The sequence below is a fragment of the Hyperolius riggenbachi genome, chromosome 1 (assembly GCF_040937935.1).
Source record: "Hyperolius riggenbachi isolate aHypRig1 chromosome 1, aHypRig1.pri, whole genome shotgun sequence".
Classification (NCBI taxonomy): domain Eukaryota; kingdom Metazoa; phylum Chordata; class Amphibia; order Anura; family Hyperoliidae; genus Hyperolius; species Hyperolius riggenbachi.
Genome location: NC_090646.1, coordinates 377332814 through 377355520, shown reverse-complemented (window position 1 = coordinate 377355520; position 22707 = coordinate 377332814). Strand labels below are relative to the sequence as shown.

At 44.7% G+C, this 22707-nt stretch overlaps 1 long non-coding RNA gene across 1 annotated transcript in view; it reads right to left on the bottom strand.

The window, feature by feature from the left end:
* Nucleotides 1–661: 661 nt before the first annotated feature.
* LOC137551674 (uncharacterized) overlaps nt 662–22707 on the bottom strand; it is a 43874-nt gene continuing 21828 nt past the window's right edge. Inside the window, exon 3 of the long non-coding RNA XR_011027050.1 lies at nt 662–787. This is a non-coding gene — a long non-coding RNA (uncharacterized lncRNA). The remainder of the gene's footprint in view (nt 788–22707) is intronic.

The following is a 22707-nucleotide window of genomic DNA, read 5'->3' as shown; positions in this document are numbered from 1 at the left end:
TGATGAAAAAAAATATTCAGGAAAAAAATATTCCTCTATTATCTTTAAAGCATGAGTGAGTTTCCTGCTAAACCATATTTACCATCATAAATACATTTTTTCTATTAGTAAAATAGAATATAGCAAATATATTCTCCTAAATTGATACGGTCTTCTGAAATGAATTTAAACCATGGCTGATATGTGATGTTTACCTCCTGCAAAGCTTAGAACTAAAATGAGAGCTAAAACTTTTACGCCAGCTGTTTTCATTTATGATAATAAACCATCTAACATGAAAAGCCAAAGGCAGTCTGTGGAATCCTTTGCTTGCTTAAACTCAGTAATCAGTGCTCATGAAAGACATCACAGCTGGAGGCATGCCACTCACTAAAATATATAAAATATAAATACATAGTTTTCTCTTCACCTTAAACTATTTATACAATTTATTTTGCAATATTTATCCTTTTTCCTTTTTTTCCCCTCTTTTCAACCTTTACAATTCGATGGTAGCTTTAATACAAAGGTTATTCTGTTTATGAGGGGGTAAAAAAATGTATAAACTGTAAATTCATACAGTAGGTTTCCTTTTTAAAAGGAAGGTCAGAAAGACTTAATCAAACTATACTAAATGACCCCAAATACACTTCTCATTTTAATTACAAATACACTTCTCATTTTAAAGATAAATTACAAGAATTTTTTTTATCTAAATAGCGTTCCTGAGGTTGCTTGCCCTGTTGTCTGGTCAGCCCACAAAGCATATACTGTATGAGAGGCCTATTCATCAGACAGTGTGCAATATCTAAAAAAGAAAGGGACAAACAATATAATGATTTATTAGACCGGATACAAACATTGGAGAAATTAAACAAAAATAATCAAGATTCTAATATTAACAAATAACTCTTTCTACTTCGCCAGGAACTTCACAGTCTCCTTCTATATTAATATGAGCATAACCTACAAAAAATTAACACCACTAATTATTCTCAAAGTAATAAGGCAGGGAAACTACTAGCAAAGTTGGTAAAGCACAGACAAACTAAGTCCGCAATACACTCTTTAACTACTTGATGACCCAGCCTTTACCCCCCCCCCCTTAAGGACCAGCGCTGTTTTTTGTGATCTGTGCTGGGTGGACTCTGCAGCCCCCAGCACAGATCAGGGTGCATGCAGAGTGATCAGATCACCCCCCTTTTTCCCCCCCTATGGGGATGATGTGCAGGGGGGGTCTGATCGCTCCTGCCGGCTGGCATGTTGCGGGGGGGGGGGAACCTCAAAGCCCCCCTCTGCAGCGAAATTCCCCCCCTCCCTCTCCTACCTGTCCCCCCTGGTGATTGGGGCTGCACAGGATGCTATCCGTCCTGTGTAGCCTGTGACAGGATGTCCTCTGTCACATGGCGGTGATCCCCGGCCGCTGATTGGCCGGGGATCGCCGATCTGCCTTACGGCGCTGTTGCGCAGCAGCGCCGTTCAATGTAAACAAAGGAGACAAATGTCTCCTGCGTTTACACTTAGTCTGCGAGCCGCGATTAGCGGCTCGCAGGCTATTCACGGAGACCCGCTCCGTGATCTAACAGGAAACGTCCGCTCGCGCGAGCGGCCTTTCCTGATTAATTAGGGAGGCACCTGGCGACGCAGATCTGCGTTGCTGGTCCTCCAGCTACCACTTTGACGCCACACGGTATGAGTGTGCGGTCGGCAAGTGGTTAATCCACCCTACATCTAAAGAAACAATTATGAATCCTAAATCTTTCTCCACAACCCAATTGAAAAAGTATATCAGACTATTTAGCTTCCGTCACTATTAATCCTTTATCAGACTCACAACTAAATTCTCTTAATACCAAGTTTACCCTCCCTGAAATAACTGAAGTAATTAAAAATCTAAAAAGAAACAGAACCCCTGACCCAGATGGCTATTCAAACGAGCACTATATGACTTTCTCCCAAGTACTTTCTCCAATGCTTGTTGACATATTTAATAGCTTTATGGCAGGCTCCCCCATACCTCAAGAATACCTCGAGGTCACTATAACAGTTATACCCAAACCAGGCAAGGACCACCAGCAGGCAAGCAACTACAGGCCAATATCCTTATTAAATTCTTACTTAAAAATATATGCAAAATTAAAAGCAAATGGACTTATGAACATCACCCCAGACCTATTAAATACGGACCAGGTTGTATTCACAAAAGGCAGACAATCCTCGGGTGGGACCAGGAGAATGATAAACATTTTGAGACAGATAGAGCTCTGTCGAACGCCTTCTCTCATCCTAACTTTGGATGCGGAGAAGGCGTTCAACAGAGTTCACTGGGGATACCTGAAGTAAACCCTAATAAAATTTGGATTCTCAGGCCCAATCCTGACAGCAATCATGTCGTTATATAACAATCCGTCTGCAAAAGTTAATGCCGATGGTTTTCTTTCAAATAAATTTACCATATCAAACGGCACACGCCAAGGTTGCCCACTATCCCACATTATTTTTGTTTTATTAATGGAAATGCTCGCTCAGAAAATAAGATCCTCATCCCAGGTCTAAAGGTAGGAGTCACCAATCATACCATTAGTTTATTTGCTGACGATGTCGCACTAATCTTAACAGACCCAATAAACTTTCTACAACACTCCAAAACATTTCAGAAGTTTCCTATTACAAATTAAATCAAAATAAATCCTATATCCTAGGCCTTAATATTTCCCCTGTCATGAAGCAGACCATTTTTGAAAAGTTTAAATTCCCATGGGCAACCTCGGCAGTGCAATATTTAGGCATCAAATTAACAGCAAAAAAAGCAGACCTGATGAACCAAAATTTCATACCACTACTCAGCACTATAACAAATCTTTGTTCCTCTCTAGACAAATTCCACTTCTCCTGGTCCCGCAAAATAGCTGCTTTCAAAATGTTTGTGTTACCTAAAATTCTATATTTATTCAGAACTCTACCCATTCCACTCTCCAAATCATATCTTAAAGACATAACAAACATAATGAAGAAGTTCATATGGTTTGGTTGTAAACCCTGTACCCCACTACCAGTAGTTTATTTACCAAGGAAACTTGGAGGTCTTGGGGTCCCCAACATAGAAATGTATTAAAGTGCTAGCTGCATGCAATAAAAAAAAATTATGCAAATCGGCCCAGCGGGGCCTGAGAAATCCTCCTGCGCAGGTTACACCGAGGGATAACCGGCAAGGAGGTTAATGTCAAGCAGGGTTGATAAGCACCCAAATGCAACCCTTGCAGAAATGGGCCGTGGCACTTCTGTGACACTCTCAGATAGCGAGAGCGTCATGGCACTTTTCTTTAAAGGATACCTCTGAACTGGACATACTATGCTGCGCATGCATAGTATGTCTGCTTGGGTGCCTTGTGATTGTGCAAAAGTGCTTATATCGCAGGGAAGCGCACTCGCAAGGTGACCAAGTGGACATACTGCGTATGCACAACATAGCATGTCCGAGTCGGAGGGCACCGACTGCACTGACCAGGAAGAAGATTACGTGAATCAGTACTGGTGGAGAATGGAGAGAGACACTGGGGCACGGGATATGCAGGAAGCTTCTGCACAACTCCCCATACACACATTAGACATCCTTTTTGAATAATAATTATCACTAAGGTATCCTTTAGTGCCCGATTCCACTGGCGTTTTGGATGCAAGGTGATCGCCGCATCGCCTTGCATCCCTTCACAAGCACTTCCGGTTGTCTTCCATACAACAGTATGTGGTGTAATGCGGCCTCCCGTCGGTGGCTATGGGGACTTGGATGGGTGCTGCAGAAAAAAGGCAGAAAGACAGCATGCTATCCATAAATTCCCCCGCATCGCATTGCGCTGGATCACGTCCGAAAATTTGCGTCATTGGAAACTACTCCATTGACGTGAATTGGTTGCAGTTCCCTTGTGGAGCGGTTTCCACATTGCAATGCGACTAGTGAAAATGGGCCCTTAAGGGGCAGGGGTATGGGCCAGAAGGCATTGCACCCAGGGATCGTGGGAGTGAGTTTAAGGATAAAGACCCGGAAAGTAATTATACATTTTTTTTACAAGAGGAATGTTTAATCTTCACTGAATAGTCTCTTAAATAGAGAAATACATTGAAATGCTTTTTATATGCTTGTTACAATAACATACACATTGTTTATTTTATTCAGTTAATCAGTGCTGCTAAAATGTGATTATTGATATTTAACAAACACAGAACATTTATATCACGCTTTTCTCCTGGCGGACTCAAAGTGCCAGAGCTGCAGCCACTAGGATGCACTCTATAGGCAGTAGCAGTGTTAGGGAGACTTGCCCAAGGTCTCCTACTGAAGAGGTGCTGGCTTACTGAACAGGCAGAGCCGAGAGTTGAACCCAGGCCCTCCATGTCAGAGGCAGAGCCCTTAACCAATACACTATTCAGCCATTTAGCAATAGAATATTTCATGTGAACATGCCATGGACTGTTTATAACATAATGACAGGGCTGTTTCTTGGGCAGTGCGGGCAGGGCGATCGCACTGGGCGCAGACCAGCATGTAGAAGAAGGGGGGCGCAGGCAGAAGGACATAACCACTAGGGAGCTGGTGACGCACAGTGCAGCCAAATGGAAGAAGAAAGAAGATTACCAGCTCGATCACCTTCCTTGACTCCTCCTGGCCAACCTGCATCAGACATCAAGTCATCATAACGTCACCACCGTGTGATGACACCTGATGTCCTGTAGCGGTACTGCAGGCTGTCAGTGCACAGTGCCCATGGAGGAATCGGCTTTCCGTGCTCTCTTCGACTGTGTTTCTTCGTGGTCCCTGCTTCCTCTTGGATGAGCAGCTGGTCACTAGTAAATAGGCAGATCTATTTGTGGCCTGTGGCTGTGTGACTGTCCCTAAAGAGTAGGGGTTTGCGAGTCCAGAGGGGTGGGGAAGAAGGGGCGCAATTTTTACATCCTCGCCCTGGGTGCAATTTAGCCTAGAAACTGCCCTGCATAATGAGAGACTATGTATTATAAGAATAAAAAATTGTGCTCTGTCAAAGTTTCACAGATGTACCACACTGTTGAGAAATAGCTACCTCCAGATCAGTTTTTAAATTGCATCAAGGAAATGGTTCATTTTTATAAAACTGGAAGTAAATGATAGAAGATTTATCTGCCCATAAATAAATGCAAATGTCACAGGGGAAAACATTCAAATTTCCTAACATGCAAATTCATGCAAATAAAGGAACAAAATAACATTTTTTTCTGCCATATAAGTGACAGTGTATTGTGATTTACATTGATCAAAGCAACTATGCATTCAAAAACAAAGACTAGTTGCCCAATAATATTGTGTTGCATGATAAATATATTCAGAAATGTGTTTTATAGAGAACTGTATTAGTTTCTAATAGAAGAGTTATGGGCTTTGCACAGGTAGAATACATAAAATCATTCATGTCAATGTGAATAAGATGAACATAAAGAGTAGTTGCTTTTTCTTGCTTAATTTTGCATTCAGTGCATAAAGCTGAGACATGCTTGACATTTTGAAACTACTAGAGACAGAAATATGTGCAGGCCATATCCAAATGCCCTTAAACTATGCAATCTATAGAATGTTATAGAGCAGTGTTTCTCAACATTTTATTGGTATGTACCCCTTTTAAAACCCTGTACTCACCAAGTACCCCCTAGCATAGTAAACATTATCACAAGTACCCCTTGACGAATATATATTAAATCGTAGTACATGATAAGTGGTTCTAAACAATATCCAAGCATTTACTATTGCTTTTAATTAGCTAAAACACTAATTTAGTGTTGTTTAAATAAGATTTATAATTTTCTAAAACTCTAAATTTGTTATTCTTGGTTAAGTATATCAAGCCCTAGTACCCCCTGGAGCCATCAGAAGTACCCCCTGGGGTACGCATACCACACGTTGAGAACCTAGGTTATAGAGGAGCTTGCAGAGTTCTCAGTTGTAAACTTGGATAAACATACAGCTTTATGTTAATAGACAGTGAGAGCAGGAGATGAAAAACAAAAAAAGATTATCATTAGCTCACCAACAACCTCAGCTAAAAGTGGGAGTTGGGAAATTGGGGCTAGCAAATAATGGAACAATGACAGTAACAGGACTACTGGTTAATTGATTCAGCTGCTGAAATCTTTCATTTGCCAATCTTAGCTTTGGCCTCATGAGTCCGGCTAATTACTATATATTGTTTACAAATCACTGGAGACAACAACAAGCAGCAGACATCTCATAATATCCCAAGAACTGCGCTAGAAGGACAGTCAAAGTGTGACAGCCTCACATTTACAGCAACAGGCAAGGGACCCAGCCTATTGTCTTTTTCTATTAAGTTTTCTCCTAGGTGATATTTTCACATTATAAATAAAATGCCTTTTAAGCCACCAGCAAGAAAGAACTTACTCGGAAAAATGTACTTTTTCACCTACTTTTCGGTACTTTTTCAATTTCAGAGTGAAAAAGTTATTTTAATAAAAAAGAAAAGGAAACCCAACTTCCCTTAGTATCCTGGCTGTGTGTATTTTTTACTTGACTCATTAAACTCATCTACACACACCTGATATGCCTCCCTGGCCTGATATGCCTTGTGTAAAGTCTATACTGAAAAAGTCTCATTCCCATGTTTGACTGCCTCCTGACATTTACTGCCAAAGACTAGGGATGAGCAAGAACACCTCTAACAGTTTTATGATAATTTCCTTGAATTTCTGGTGGTTCAGAAAATTTTCCTCAAAATACTTTCACCAATTACATTGAAGTTAGTGGCACCAACTTTAGCAGTTAATATCAAAGGCCTATACATGCTTTAATCACCAAATTCTCTAGCTATGTTAATTTTTTTTTCTTTAAAAGGGCCTTGTAGTTTTTAGAATATAGATTAAAGTTACAATAGGATGTTTTTTAAAATGTGGTTAAATGACAGCTAATTGTATCCACTCACCCATAGTAATAATTTACACATATCCCCAGAAACAGCAGTGGATTCATCACAGCACCCTCCCCCCCCAATTTGCATTTCTTTCTTCCAACAATTCTTCCCAAAAAAGGGTAAGTTGTTTGGCTCCATTTCCAAACTTGGACTATTGTAGGGATACTAGACTGTGACTATGGTTGGGAATTTCATATTTCTGCCCTTAGGCAGATAGGGTAAATATGCAGATATGACTCTAAACGTATGGACATTCGTTATATAAGTGGCATCGTACATGTGCATAGGCATCAAGCTTACTTCACATTGTGCAAAAATGACACAATAGGGTTCTCTTTTTTACTTTTTTAAAGGGCTATCCCTCCTCCACTTACCTCTGGCTTCACCTCTTGCTGAGGTAGGAGGCGGAGGACATGGACACTGCCGGTCTGGCTCTCTATCAGCCACACATCGTGGCAGAGGATGGTCGGCAAGAGGATCAGCTGCTCGGGGGCCCACGTGCAGTGTGCAGGCATAGAGAGGCAGCACAGAGCTCTGCCGATCTGCCGCCACTGCCCCTGGACCATCAGCTACACCACCCCCGCTGACACCACCATGGAACTAAGGGCTCCCAAGGGAGAGGTACCCGTCCTCTGCATGTTTCCAGCCATGGAGGATGATGCCTGTGCAGGCCACCGACTACTCTGCTGGTCGGGTGCGCCCCGCTTCACTCAGCGGACCAGCTGTTCGGGCGGATCAGCGCTCCTGCACTGGCATCTTTTTTTTTTTTTTTTTTTTTTTTTTCGCAATAAAGATTTTTATTAAGTTTTCTATAAAGCGTTACATTACAATGTAATAAATGCATTATAACACAGTAGGATAAGGTGAACATACAAGGCAATGCATTAAACTTATGAATTATATTCTTAACATTCATAACATAACACTGAGTGCGTAACTATCTTGCGTGTTATACCTCTATCTATGAGGATAAGAAGACAATCTTTATTTTGTATATCTCAGAGAGCCATGTAATTATTGGGTATATTAGGAATTTTTAGCAGATTTTGGGTGTTTGGCGAACATTACCCAAAGGCTAACGTGTGAAGTAGACACATTTGTAAATCCCTCTTTTCAGGCCTCCTCGGCCTTCCCTAACCTGGGCGGCAGGAGGTTGGTCTGAGGGTATGGGTGGGATCTTCACAGATTTGAAGATCTTGTCTGATAGGCTATCTATGTGTATACTCTTCATAGCTTTGAGAAGTTAGGCTTGGTCTCATGATGTCAGTTACGGTTGTCTGAGTTTTGTGGGTTCATTGGATACTGTATGTATTTGCGGATATGTTTACCTCATATATTCTTATTCAGATGTGCCAGGTTGGGCTGCTACTAACTCGTTAACAATGCTTGGCCTATGGATAATAAACAGCTACTTAACAAAGACTAAACAAAACAACATTAAATCAAAAGAAGCTGCAAAAAGTACCTCTTAGACTTGCATATTACCGTGGTTAGTATGTCCGGTAGTTCTGTACTCGTATATTTGTTGTCCCATCATAATGTTAGATCTTGATAATTTATTGAAGTTTTGTCGCTTCTAGCCCTTATAATATTTTCTAGTTGTAAGTTGGAGTTTACCAGGGCTTTAAGATGCGACCATGGAATGTGTTCACTGGACTTCCAATTTACCGTTATAAGATAAAGGGCGGCTATTAGTAAATGACATATCACTGGTTGAATGTTTTTATCAAAGGTATGGAGGTCGATCAAGAACAATGCTAGTTCTGGTTTGAGTGAAAAGTTCCTTGAAATTAGAGACTTTAGTGAGACTTCTACTGAGTTCCACAATGACTTGACCATATCACATTCCCAGACCATGTGTTTTAAAGTTCCTATTGACTCGTTACACTTCCAGCACATCGGAGATGCACTCGAGGTAAAAGTAGCAATTTTCCTTGGTGTTATGTACCATTTAGTTAATAATTTCTGAAATTGTTCCCAATGTGTATTGCAGTGGGAGAATTGTTTAATAAGTTTGCTTGTTGCCAGTATCTGATTAGGGGAGATTGTTACTTTTAGGTCATAAGACCATACATTAGTATATTTTTGGATTAGAGATAGATTGTTCGGGTATAGTTCGGAATACCAAACTGATATTCCTCCTCTGAATGGTAATTTACTATTAAGCATTGTGAGTATATGTGTGGGGAGATATAAAGGTTCCAGTGAGGTATTTGCTAGAATGTGTTGTATTCTTGTATAGTTGAATTTAAATGAATCTGGAATTCGATATTTTCCCTGCAGTGCTTCCCACGGTATTGGTTTATCTGATTCAAGAATATCTCCGAGATGTTGGATTCCTTTACCTTGTAAGGGGTTTAAGTTTAGATTTGTCGAATAGAATTTTAAGATCTGGATAGGTAGACGTACAGTACTTAGGTCTGTGTTTTTGTAAGGATATTTGATGTAATATTCCCAAGCCATAATAGTAGCTTGGATTGTGGGAAATTGAGATTTAGGTATTTTGTTCTTTAATAATATATTACATATTAGGGCTTTCAGATTAGTGTTCATAATGTTTTCTTCCATGTCGACCCATTGCTTAGATGTAGTTTTGGACCACCAATCTTTGGACATATTTAGTAAGGTAGAGTAGTAATATTTCTCTACACATGGTAGGCCCATTCCTCCTTTGTTAATAGGTAAAGACATATAATTATAAGATACTCTAGGAGTACTGTTTTTCCAAATAAATTTTGCGATAATTTTTTTCAAATTGTGAAGGAACTCTTTCTTTATGGGTATATTTATTGTGCGAATTATATATAATATTTTTGGGAGCACAAACATTTTGAAACATATAATTCTTCCCAACCAAGATAACATTGTTTTACTGTAATTTTCACAGTCTTGTTTGACTTTCGATAAGAGTGGTAAATAGTTGTATTTAAATAGATCATTTGTGGAGTGGGGGAGGAGAATCCCTAAATATGGGATGTGTCTGTCTGCCCACGGGAGTTGAATTTCTGTATCTATGACATTTTTCATATGGGTCGGGATATGTATACCTAGTAGCAGAGATTTGTTTTTATTGAGCTTATAAAGTGATGCTGAAGAGAAATTCTCTAGGTCTGATAACACATTCTTTAGTGAGCACACCGGATTTGAAAGTGATAATATCACATCGTCTGCGAATAGTCCAATCTTGTGAGCCTTGTGGTTTATTTCAATGCCTGTAATGTTGTGGTTTGTTCTAATTTTTTCAGCTAGTGTTTCCATCAAAAGAGAGAAAATGATTGGTGAAAGGGGACAGCCTTGGCGCGTGCCATTAGTAATCAGGAATTTTTCCGAAATGAAACCGGCAGCATTAACCATGGCCGAGGGGTTTGAATAAAGTGCAAGTATGGCTCTCAAGATTGGACCATCGAAACCAAATTTCTCCAGAACCTGTTTCATAAAACCCCAGTGTACTCTGTCGAAGGCCTTCTCCGCGTCCAAAGTAAGGAACACGGAGGGGGCCTTCGACATTTCCACAAACTTCAACACATTAATCATTCTCCTGGTTCCATCTGCTGCTTGCCTTCCTTTTGTGAATCCCACCTGGTCTGATGCTATTAAGGTGTTTGTGATGTTCATTAACCTGTTGGAGATGAGTTTGGCATATAATTTGGTGTCGCAATTGAGCAGAGAGATTGGGCGATAGTTAGCTGGATTCGTGTGATCCTTTCCTGGTTTAGGTATTACTGTTATCAATGCTTCAAGATATTCAGCTGGGATCTTAAGGCCTGTTCTGTATTGGTTAAATAGTGATGTTAGGTGAGGGCATAATGTATTTGCGAAAGTTTTATAGTATTCATTGCTGAAACCATCTGGGCCGGGAGCTTTATTAAGTTTTAATTTTTGTATAGTTTTACAAATTTCTTCGTTTGAAAAGGGAGCATTGAGTTTTTCCAGTTGTGGTGTAGAAAGTTTAGGGAGGTTTATCGCATTGAGAAAGCTAGTGATGGATTTTTGATTGGGTTGTGGTGTTAAGGGGTCATTTTTGATATTATATAATTGTTGGTAGTACAATTTAAATGCCTCTGCGATTAGTTTTGGGTTTGTTACCTCTTTTTGTTTTGTTGGGTGTTTTAGACTATGGATTCTGGCTTTGATATTTCTTTGTTTCAGCAATTTAGCAAGTAACTTACTAGCCTTATTGCCTTGCGAGTAGTAGTTAATTTTAAATCTCTGTATGTTTTTGTCATATTGATATAACAGTAAATCTTTTAGTTGATTACGTAGGGTATATAGTTCGTTTTTAAGGGGGATGGTGTTAGTTATTTTATGCTGGGATTCTACTTGTTTTATTTTTGCTAATAAGTTTTCCATTTTTATCCGTCTTTCTCTTTTAAATTTCGCTCCTAACCGGATGAGATGGCCTCTGATGACCGCTTTATGGGTCGACCATATAGTTGCTTCATTGATATCTGAGGATGTGTTAATTTGGAAGAATTCGGTTAATGCTGTTTGTATTAATAATTTGTTGTCGGGGGCTGAGAGGGTATGTACATTCAGTTTCCATAATTGGGGCCTTTTGGGTATGGCGGTGTGTTTTAATATTATAGTGATAGGTGCGTGATCAGACCAGGTGGTTATACCAATAGAGGTTGATACTACCTCTTGTAAAAGGATGGCATCTGTTAGAAAGAAGTCTATCCTTGAGTAGGAATTATGTTTGTGTGAGAAATATGTGTAATCTCTGACATTTCCATTCAATGTTCTCCATGGGTCATATAGGTTGTGCCAGTGTGTCATTTTCAAGATCGATGTGCTGGTTCTCTTTTTCTTGGAAGAGGTGTCCAGTGTGGTTAGATGTGAATTAAAGTCTCCTCCTAGTAGTAGGAAGCCTTTTTTAATTTTATTAATTTTATCCATTAGTTTGTCAATGAAGGGTTTTTGCCCTGAATTAGGGGCATACAAATTGACCAGTGTATATTGGATAGAGTCTATGGTTCCACAAAATATTATGTATCTGCCTTTTGGGTCTGTGATTATTTCATCAGGAACCACTGATAGATCTTTATGGAAGGCTATGAGTGCCCCCCTTTTTTTTGGGAGAATGTACTGTGAAGGATGGATGTGTACATCTTATGTTTTAGGAGGTGCTTATCTTTGTCGAGAAGATGTGTTTCTTGACCAAAAATTATGTCAATATGGTTTGAGGTCATTTCAGACCAGAAATAATGTCTTTTTTGTGGTGAATTGAGCCCCCTGGTGTTAATAGATGAAATTGTTAGGGGCATTTTGTATATATTTTAAATAGCGAGCAATGCAGTGTTGTTGAAGGCTGAAGGGTAAAAGCCTAATTAATTTACATTTTGATAAGAGAAGTCCTGAAACATCAGAAGATATATCATTTGTGCAGGGACATTGGTACATAAGCAGAGGTATTATGAAGCAGCAGTGAAGTAAAATTATAACAATAACAGTGTCAACATTAACCTGTAGTAACATGAGATGTGAGTCCGTGATCTCACGCAAATAAAGGGGACAGAGGCAGTTTAATCTCACTGCCTATTAGGAAGTTACCATGAACTATGTCTGCCCTATAATCAGGACAGATGGTCTTCAATAAGTACTGCATGTAGAGTCAGATCCTTTCACCCTATTTGGTGTGCCAATCCACAGCAACCTTTGTATTCCTTGCCATTTTCTCCTTTTCTGGTCTGTTTATTTGCACTGAAATGTTCAGTTTTTTGAAGAGCTTTATCCCTTCATCAAGCGAGGCAATGGCGAGGGCTTTATTGTTGAATCGGAATAGAACTTTAGTGGGGAAACCCCATTTGTAGGGAACTTGTAGTGATCGTAGTGCCTTGGTCAGTGGTTGTAGGTCTCTTCTTTTTTTTAATGTAGCCTGAGATAGGTCAGCGTAAAGGTGGATGTGCTTGAAAGGGTCTGGAAGTGTGTTGTTCTTTTGGATATAGAACAACAGCTGCTCTTTTATATGGTAGCATAGGAATTTAGCAATGACATCCCTCGGAGCCTGTTCTGGGATGAATGCAGGTTTTGGGAGCCTGTGGACTCTGTCTAGTATTAATTCAGTGCTGTTTGCAGAGGGGATGGCCGCTTTTATAATGTCTTGTATATATTGCTTTAACTCTCCTGTGGGGACTTGTTCTGATATGCCTCTAAACTTGAGGTTGTTTCTGCGGCATCTATCCTCTAAGTCTGCATTTTTTGTTTTCAGCCATTTTATGTCATCTGTTATGGTATCTGTAGTGTCCACAACTACATTGTGCTCTTGTATGATCTCTGTGATTTTCCTCTCAGTTAAATCCACTCTGGTGCCTAGATCTGTTATATCTTTCTTAATATTAGAATTCATGTCTGCAAAGTCAAGTAGAAGGGACTGCCTAAAAGATATTAATATGTCTTTAATAAATTGCTGGGAGGCTGCTTGTTCTGTTGCTGGGTATGCATCTATGGCAGCAGCTATTTCTGATGCTGCTCGTGTGTGTGTGCCACCGCTGTCACTATCTCCTACCTGATCTTCTGCCTCATTTTCTGTCAGCCGCAGCTTGTGTTTTACTGGGCTTCTCGAGGAAGGAGTGCTGGGAGATGGAGTCGAGTTACCCGAGGAGGGAGGGGAACAGCCTGGGTTAACTGTCGGCAAGGATTCTTCATTAAGCAAGCCCGTGCTGTTTTGTCTCTTGTCACCGGCGCCATCTTGAGTCTTAGCTGAGGAATGACCTGCCTTGTTCCCAAAGTAATCTGTAAGTTTGCGGGGTTTTGGGGTGTTCTTTTTCCGTTTCTTTGATGCATCCTGCTCAGTCATCATGTCTTCTTCGTGTGACATGAAGTCTTGCTGTGGATTCATGTCTGATTGAGCTGGTTTTTGATTAGGATTTCAGGAGCTCCTGCTACATGCGTCTGCTCTCCTCTGCACGGTAGCCACGCCCCCTGCACTGGCATCTTTGTTGCTGCCTGACTGCTGCCCCGAGCCAGCCCCTCCAGCCACCGCTTCGAGCCAGCCCCTCCAACCAACGCTACGACCAAGAGATCAGCGGTACCACGGTACCCCGCTACCCAGGGCGACCAGGACGCCACTAGCACTGCAGGAGCAGCCTTCCTCCACAGCCCGGGATTGAGGTGTCTACAGGATCCCCCTCCACCAAATGGGCCGCTGCGATGGGGCCTAGGAGTCCAGGACACCAGCCAGCTCTCTCTCATGCTGGAGGCCTGACCACCACTACTTCCTGCTGGGCCTCCCACGTGCAATCCAGAGAGGGTCTTCACCAGCCACAGCCTCCACCAGCCGCAGGCAGCCCCCAGCTGCTAGGCCACCCAGGGTCTACCCCTGCCACTGCCGCAGACCAGGTCAGCCTGCACCACCTCCTAGCCCTGAAGATCAGCGATCAACCTGCACCACCACCCAGTCGTGAAGATCCGCGGCCCACCTGGCGATTTCCCACAGGGAGGGTCACTACTCGGACTGACTGTTTGTAACCTGCAGCCCAAAAAGGACTCTGCCTCTGTCTCTCTCCCTGCCTTGGCTCTCTTTCTTCTACACTCTCTATTTAGCTATCCCTTCTCTCTTTCTATCTCTCTATACACTCTCTTCCAGGACACACTGCGGGGATCTGGGACTGCTGCGGAGCTGAGCGAGCACCACCGGTAGATGGCAGGCTTCTCCCCTCACATAGCACTCCAGACTTTCCCACGCATCCTTCACTAGACTAAGGGCTGTATGTATATATAGGTGTATGCTTACTTGTACTACTGTACCTGATTGTATGTGTTGGATTGCACGTCTGTGTTTGTACCATCTCCGACCCTGTTGAGCCAAAAATAATTCCGGGTACAACCCCCGTTGTACTTGGCAAAATAAATATGATTCTGGTTCGTGAAAACTGCAGGGCAGGTTTTTTTATGATGAAAAGAGATTAATGAGCAGGAACCCAACTCCCCTGTTTTAACTTACAATATCAGTTAGGGTCCTGTATGTGATCTAAAAATATTACATTGGAATGGGTTAGAGGATCAGCCAGTTGGATGTTTTCTATGTTTGTGTCTCACCTCTTCTGATTGATCCTTGCTATTACCTTTCCTGAACTTTGACTACTCTATTGATGCCTGTATTTTAACTATTCTTTGGATTATCCCTTTGGTTAGACAATTGGATTGGATTACTGTGTATGACCCTTGGCTTGTCTGGACTTAGCTTGTGACCCAGTGTTTAATAGTCATCTGATTCATGTGTATGATCTTGGACTGTTCGACCATTCTTACCTGGTTACTGTCAAGTGAGTTCTGCTGGTACCTCTGCTTTCTATTATATCAGATAGCAAAAATCCACTGCGCTCTCATTCCATAGCCACGATCTAAAATTAGAAAAACAGACTGCACATCGCTTGATATTGTAAACACTTTTAGATTTAAAAGACCCGTGTGATTGTGAACACTATGTGCTTCCACTCGTGACTCCACCACCCAAAAATGGAGAGGCTCACCGGATTAAAACCACCTCGTTTTACAGGTGGATCTCTCGCTTTGTTATGTCTCACTCAGGCACATCAGTGAAGCATACCCATATGCTGGTATCAAACATTTAATATCTTCATAAAATTAAAAAAAATTTAAGACATTAAACGTTTGATACCAGCATATGGGTATGCTTCACTGATGTGCCTGAGTGAGACATAACAAAGCGAGAGATCCACCTGCAAAACGAGGTGGTTTTAATCCGGTGAGCCTCTCCATTTTTGGGTGGTGGAGTCACGAGTGGAAGCACAGAGTGTTCACAATCACACGGGTCTTTTAAATCTAAAAGTGTTTACAATATCAAGCGATGTGCAGTCTGTTTATCTAATTTTAGATCGTGGCTATGGAATGAGAGCGCAGTGGATTTTTGCTATTTGAACTTTCCCATTGGATGACCCCACAGCGAACTCAGTGGACATTTTTCTTGGAGTGTATGGTCTAGAGTGACTTTTGTGCTGGATAGGTTTGGCGCTGCTGATTGCTTCCCATTTCTATTATATCAGTTCCGACCAGTGCTGCTCATCAGGATTCCGGATATCCGGGTAACCAGGATATCCAAACTTTTTTCAGCTATCTGACCGGATTCGGATTCCGGATACCTGGGCCAAAATCCGGATAGCAACCTGCAGATATTTGGTCGCATACCCGGATATCCACGGATACCAGTCGATATCCGAATTCTGGTACTGTTACCATGGAGATGACTTCCATGAGGTCATTGAGCCAATCAGAGGGTTCCTAGCCTAAGCCCAAGCAACCAATCACAGAGGAGAACCTTCGCCAGTCCATCCTGTATATAAGGAGGGGGGCCATGATGAGAATCTCGGCCTTGCTTTGTGACTGCCACTGAGAGACAACTCCAGTGTGTTTGGCTAACCCAGCGTTTTACACATAAACACCTTCACTACACTACTGTTATATTGTGTTGTAGTTAGATAGTCTGTGTAATTTGTTAGTGTCAGTCAGTCAGACTTTGAGCTGCAGCAGCTGCCTGCTAGTTAGGTCCTGTGTATTTGTCTGTGTGTGCTGTGCACAGTCCAGGCCTCCTGCTGCTTGCTGGCCTGCTATAGAGAGTCAGTAGTACTGTGTTAGCTACAGATTATTGCAGTGCTGCTGTGCTGCTGACTGAGCTGTGAGCAGTGTCAGTGTGTCTTGTTCTACTCTGCTGTCTGTCAGAGTGCTGATTCACAGTCCAAGCCCCATATTAATAAAGGACATGTACCCCACATCATCTGGGACTCACATCACATTATCTTGTACTATGTCTGGCACTGGCAGCCGGGGGAGGGGCAGCAAAGCCAAGAGGAGAGGGAGCAACATTGCGGCCTCCGTCAGTTCTGCCGCATCAGTCCCAGAGGGTGGTGCCACCCCGCAGCAGGGTCAGGGGAAGTGCAGCAGGTTCCACCTCTGATCCGGTTCCATCCTCCGGCAAACCGGCCACCAAACATCCCCGCCTCAGCAGCAGCGTGAAGGCCCGCCACTGCCAAGCGCCGCTGCATATGGTCACCCTGGGGAAGAACAAACTTACGGTAGACCACGTCCTGGCCAAGCTCTGAGAGCAGGAGAGGAGTTTGCTGACCCCCAGAGGCCTGAAAGTCAGAGAGGTGGTGGCCGACAATGGGGCAAACCTGGTTGCCGCCATCCACCGGGGAAACCTCACCCACATCCCCTGTCTGGCCCACGTCCTGAAACTGGTGGTGCAGAAATTCCTGCGCACCTACCAGGGGATGGACACTGTTTTGGGAGCTGCAAGGAAAACCGTGGGTCATTTTCGCTGCTCGGGTGGTGCCACAGTGTCCCTGGAAGCCGTGCAGCTGGAGCTGAACCTCCCACAGCACTGGCTCATCATAGACGTTCCAACACGCTGGAATTCCACCCTGGCAATGTTGGAACATCTGGTTGAACAGAGGCGGGCTGTCAACCACTACCTGGCCAAAGCCACCATGGAGGCCAACTTCCCGGGACCGACACCACCCACCTCCCATCATCTGCCCTGCTTAATGGGGAAAAATTCAGCTGGTGTACTTGGTGCTGGCACCCTTCCTGGAGGCCACAATCATGGTCAGCCAACCCATACGTCGCTGTGTGAGTGGGTGACCATGGTGTGCATGCTGGACAAGGCCCTCTATGCTCTGCTGGAAGTGGGAGAGGAAGCCTTGATCCAGCAGGAGCAGCAGTAGCAACCTTCACAGTCCACCTCTGTGTGGCAGGAGGAGGAGGTTGAGGACTTGGAGGACTTGGAGGAGTTGTAGGAGGGGGCACAGCGGAGTGCAGCTGCAGTGGTGCGTAGGTGGAGAGAGCAGGGGAAGGATCAGGAATCGGAGGAGGAGGACAGTACTGGGGGTGATGAAGACGAGTATGTGTCAGCAGAGATGGCAGCCCTCTTCCCCATGGCAGAGCACATGCTGCAGTGCCTGTGCAAAGACCCAAGGGTGAAGCAGATGCGTGCTCGGGAGGACATCTGGATCATCCTGATTCTGGACCCACGGCTGGATTCGGATCGCAAAATTTTGACATCAGATCTCCGACCCGGATCGGATATCAAGGTATCCAGATTTTGAAAAGGGGTATCCGAGCAGCAATGGTTCCGACACCTTGTGCACTAGAGATGACCCGAACCTCCAATTTTTTGATCGCAAACCGTGTTCGCGAACCTCACGCGAAAGTTCAGTTCGCGCAAACTTTCGTGAACCGCAATAGCCTTCAATAGGGAGGCAAACTTTTAAAACTAGAAAAATTTATGCTGGCCACAAAAGTGATGAAAAAAATGTTTCAAGGGGTCTAACACCTGGAGGGGGGCATGGCGGAGTGGGATACACGCCAAAAGTCCCCGGGAAAAATCAGGATTGGACGCAAAGCAGCGTTTTAAAGGGACACTGTTAGGGGGTCAGGGGAACATGAGTTGAAGTTACCTGGGGCTTCTAATGGTCCCCCACAGACATCCTGTGCCTGTGCAGCCACTCCCCAATGCTCCGGCCCCGCCGCTGGTTCACTTCTGGAATTTCAGACTTTAAAGTCTGAAAACCACTGCACCTGCGTTGCCATGTCCTCACTCCTGCTGATGGCACCAGGAGTGTACTGCGCAGGCCGAGTATGGTCTGTGCCTGTGCCGTGCGCTCTTGGTGACATCAGGGGAAGCGAGGACATGGCAACGCAGGCGCAGTGGTTTTCAGACTTTAAAGTCTGAAATTCCAGAAGTGAACCCGAAGGCGGGGCCCGGAGCATCGGTGAGTGGCTGCGCGGGCACAGGATGTCTGCGGGGGACCATTAGAAGCCCCGGGTAACTTCAACTCATTTTCCCCCGACCCCCTACAGTATCCCTTTAAGGGCAGAAATCACATTGAATGCTAAATTGCAGGCCTAAAGTGCTTTAAAACATCTTGCATGTGTATACATCAATCAGGGAGTGTAATTAGAGTACTGCTTCACACTGACACACCAAAACTCACTGTGTAAAGCACCACAAACAGCTGTTTGTGTAGTGACGGCTGTGCTGGACTGGTGCGCACCATGGCCAGAGTGCAGGCCGTGGCGTTTTTCAAGCCCATATGGTCGCCGGGCTGTGGTAGCTCAATGATAGAACAACAGTGACTGTCCAGCTGATCACATTTGGTCTGTCCACAATGAAGCAACAACCTTATTATCTTTGGTGTGCCACCCCCTGAGACACTCATATAGCCGGCAGTCATTGCTTCATTGTGATACGCAAGCCCCTTCACCGCAGCAAGGTAATGATCATGAAGGGGAATGGGCACATGTACATGCCATTTGTTTTGTTGTTGCAGCTGCAGTGCAGCCACAAAAATTAGGCAGGCATGTACAGTACACACACCAGAAAAGTTATTATAGCAGCCGCTGCTAGCAGCGGCCTTAAAAATTCAGGAATCCGCCTGGAGTCCTGGACCCTGTTGGTGGTGGCGGAGAAGGCAGTCAAGCGGCCTGCAGGCAGAGATGCTGTGTGGGGAGCGACTTAGTCTTGGGGCAAGCAGCCAGTCACACGGCGTGCAGGCAGAGATGCTGTGTGTGGCGACTGACTTAGTCTTCGGGCAGGCAGAAGCCCTCCGGGATCTATGCCTCATTCATTTTGATAAAGGTGAGGTACCGAACACTTTTGTGACTTAGGAGACTTCTCTTCTCAGTGACAATGCCTCCAGCTGTGCTGAAGGTCCTTTCTAACAGGACGCTTGAGGCAGGGCAAGACAGGAGTTGGATGGCAAATTGGGACAGCTCTGGCCACAGGTCAAGCCTGCGCACCCAGTAGTCCAAGGGTTCATCGCTGCTCACAGTGTCTACATCCACACTTAAGGCCAGGTAGTTGGCTACCTGTCAGTACAGGCGTTGGTGGAGGGTGGATCCGGAAGCGCTAAGGCGAGGCGTTGGACTAAAGAATGTCCGCATGTCTGACATCACCATGAGATTGCTGGAGTGTCCTGTCCTTGCCTGCGTGGACATTGGAGAAGGATTACTGGCAGTGGTACCTTTATTGCGTTGTGCTGTGCCCTCACTCTTAAACGCATTGTAAAGCATAGTTGCCAGCTTGTTCTGCATGTGCTGCATCCTTTCTGCCTTCTGGTGAGTTGGTAACATGTCCGGCACTTTGTGCCTATACCGAGGGTCTAGTAGCGTGGCCACCCAGTAAAGCTCATTCCACTTGAGTTTTTTTATACGGGGGTCCCTCCCTCAACAGGCTGGACAGCATGAATGACAACATCTGCACAAAGTTGGATGCAGACGTACTATCCATCTCCTCTTGCTCTTCCTCAGTGACATCAGGTAAGTCCTCCTCCTCCCCCCAGCCATGAACAATACCACGGGAACGTCGAGCAGCACAAGCCCCCTGCGACTCATGCTGCGGTTGTTCTTCTGCCGCCGCCTCCTCCTCCTCCAAAGAAACACCTTCCTCATCATCCGAGTCTGACTCCTCTTCCCCACACGACTCTTCCTCCTCCTCCCCCCTCTGTGCTGCTGCAGGTGTTGAGGAGACATCTAATTCTGATGTAAATTGCTCCCACAACTCTTCCTGCCATAACTGTTCCTTTTCACGCTCCTCCACAGCTTGATCCACCACTCTACGCACTGCACGCTCCAGGAAGTAAGCGTACAGGATCAAATCGCTGATGGTGCCTTCACTGCGACTCACCAGGTTGGTCACCTCCTCAAACTGCCGCATGATCCTGCATGCATTTCGTGTCCAGTTCGGGGGCCAGAACATCCCCATCTCCCCAGATTGTGTCTTTCTACTGTAATTGTACAGGTACTGGGTGACAGCTTTCTCCTGTTCTAGCAGGCAAGAGAACATGACCAGGGTCGAATTCCAGCGAGTCTATCACATCTATCACATATCAAGTGTCTCACCGGCAAGTTGTTTCTCCGCTGAATGTCCGCAAAGCGTGCCATGGCCGTGTAAGACCACCTGAAATGCCCACACAACTTCCTGCCCTGCTTCAGGACATCCTCTAAGCCTTCGTACTTTGACACAAATCTTTGAATGACTAGATTCACCACATGTGCCATGCAGGGTACATGTGTCAGAAATGAGATTGCTGCCATTGTCACACACCACATTGCTGATCTCCAGCTGGTGCGGGGTCAGCCACCGATTCACCTGTTTGTTAAGAGCATCCAGGAGAGCTTGTCCAGTGTGACTCTCCACTTTGAGGCAAGACATGTCTAGGATGGCGTGACACCATCGTACCTGGCATGCAGCATAGGCCCTGGGGAGATGGGGCTGTGTAGCTGGAGAGGAGATCGCAGCACCAGTAGAGATGAAGTGCCACTCAGCCAAGGAGGAGGAAGACAGCGAAGAGGATGAAGCAGGAGGAGAGGAGGTGGCAGGAGGCCTGCCTGCAAGTCGTGGAGGTGTCACAAGTTTATCCGCTGCACAACCACGTACTCCCTGCTTGCCATCGATCACCAGGTTGACCCAATGGGCTGTGTAAGTTATGTACCTGCCCTGACCGTGCTTGGCAGACCAGGCATCCGTGGTCAGGTAGACCTTTGACCCAATGCTGTGTGCCAGAGATGACACCATTTGCCTCTCAACTTCACGGTACAGTTTGGGTATCGCCTTTTTAGAAAAATAATTGTGGCCTGGTATCTTCCACTGCGGTGTCCCAATGGCCACTAATTTACGGAAGGCCTCAGAGTCCACCAGCTTGTATGGTAACAGCTGGCGAGCTAACAGTTCCGCCACGCCAGCTGTCAGACGCTGGGCAAGGGGGTGACTGGCAGAAATTGGCTTCTTCTGCTCAAAGATTTCCTTCATAGACACCTGGCTGCTGTGGGCAGAGGAGCAGGAACCGCTCAAGAACAGAGGCAGAGTGGAGGAGGGTGGCTGTGAAGGTGTCAGGGAGAAAGCGGCTGAAGATGCTGCACCTGAAGGAGGAAGAGGAGAAGGAGGGTGGCTTTTCTTTTGTGTGCTGCTTTTCCTCAGGTGCTTTTCCAATTGCAGTTTGTGCCTTTTCTCCATGTGCCTTCATAATGCACTTGTCCCTGCGTGAGTGTTGGCCTTTCCACAAATCAATTTTTGGAGGCAGAAAGAACAGGTGGCATTGCTCCGATCTGAGGCAGACACATTAAAAAAATTCCAAACTGCTGAGCCCCCTGGGGTGATGGCACTATGGTGGCATCAGCAGCTGATGTTGAAGGGCATGTTGGCTGGCTGTGCATATAGCTGTATGGCGATACATGGCGCCGGACACTGCCACCAGCTGTTTCTGATGATGAGCTCCCCCTGCTTCTTTCAGGAACTCGTCTCCTCCTACTCATCTCTGACCCCCCCTCTGGACTGTCCCCTTGGTCATCTTGTCTATTAGGAACCCATGTGGGATCTGAATCATCATAATCATCATAATCATCCTGCCCAGCTTTGCTTGCCTCAGACACCTCCAAAACTGCACCAACAGCAGGTACTTCATCATCATCCTCCTCACACGTTACGTCCATAGTGTCGCCGCCTACTTCAGACATGTGAGGTGGTGTAACTTGCTTAGCGCCTTCATCTGGTTGTAACAGTAATGGCTGTGAATCAGTTAATTCCCCACCAATTAACTCCTGCGAAGTGTCAACTGCAACAGATGTGGTGCTTGTAGTAGCGCTGGTGGCTGTGGAAGATGAGGTGTTCTGTGTTAAATAGTCAACCACATCCTGACAATCTTGGGAGTTGATGAGACGTGCCTTCTTCTGAGCACTGTACTTTGGGCCAGGGTCGCACGAAATCACATCAACACGACCTCACACAGACCTGCCGGGTGGCCTTCCTTTGGGTCTGCCTCTA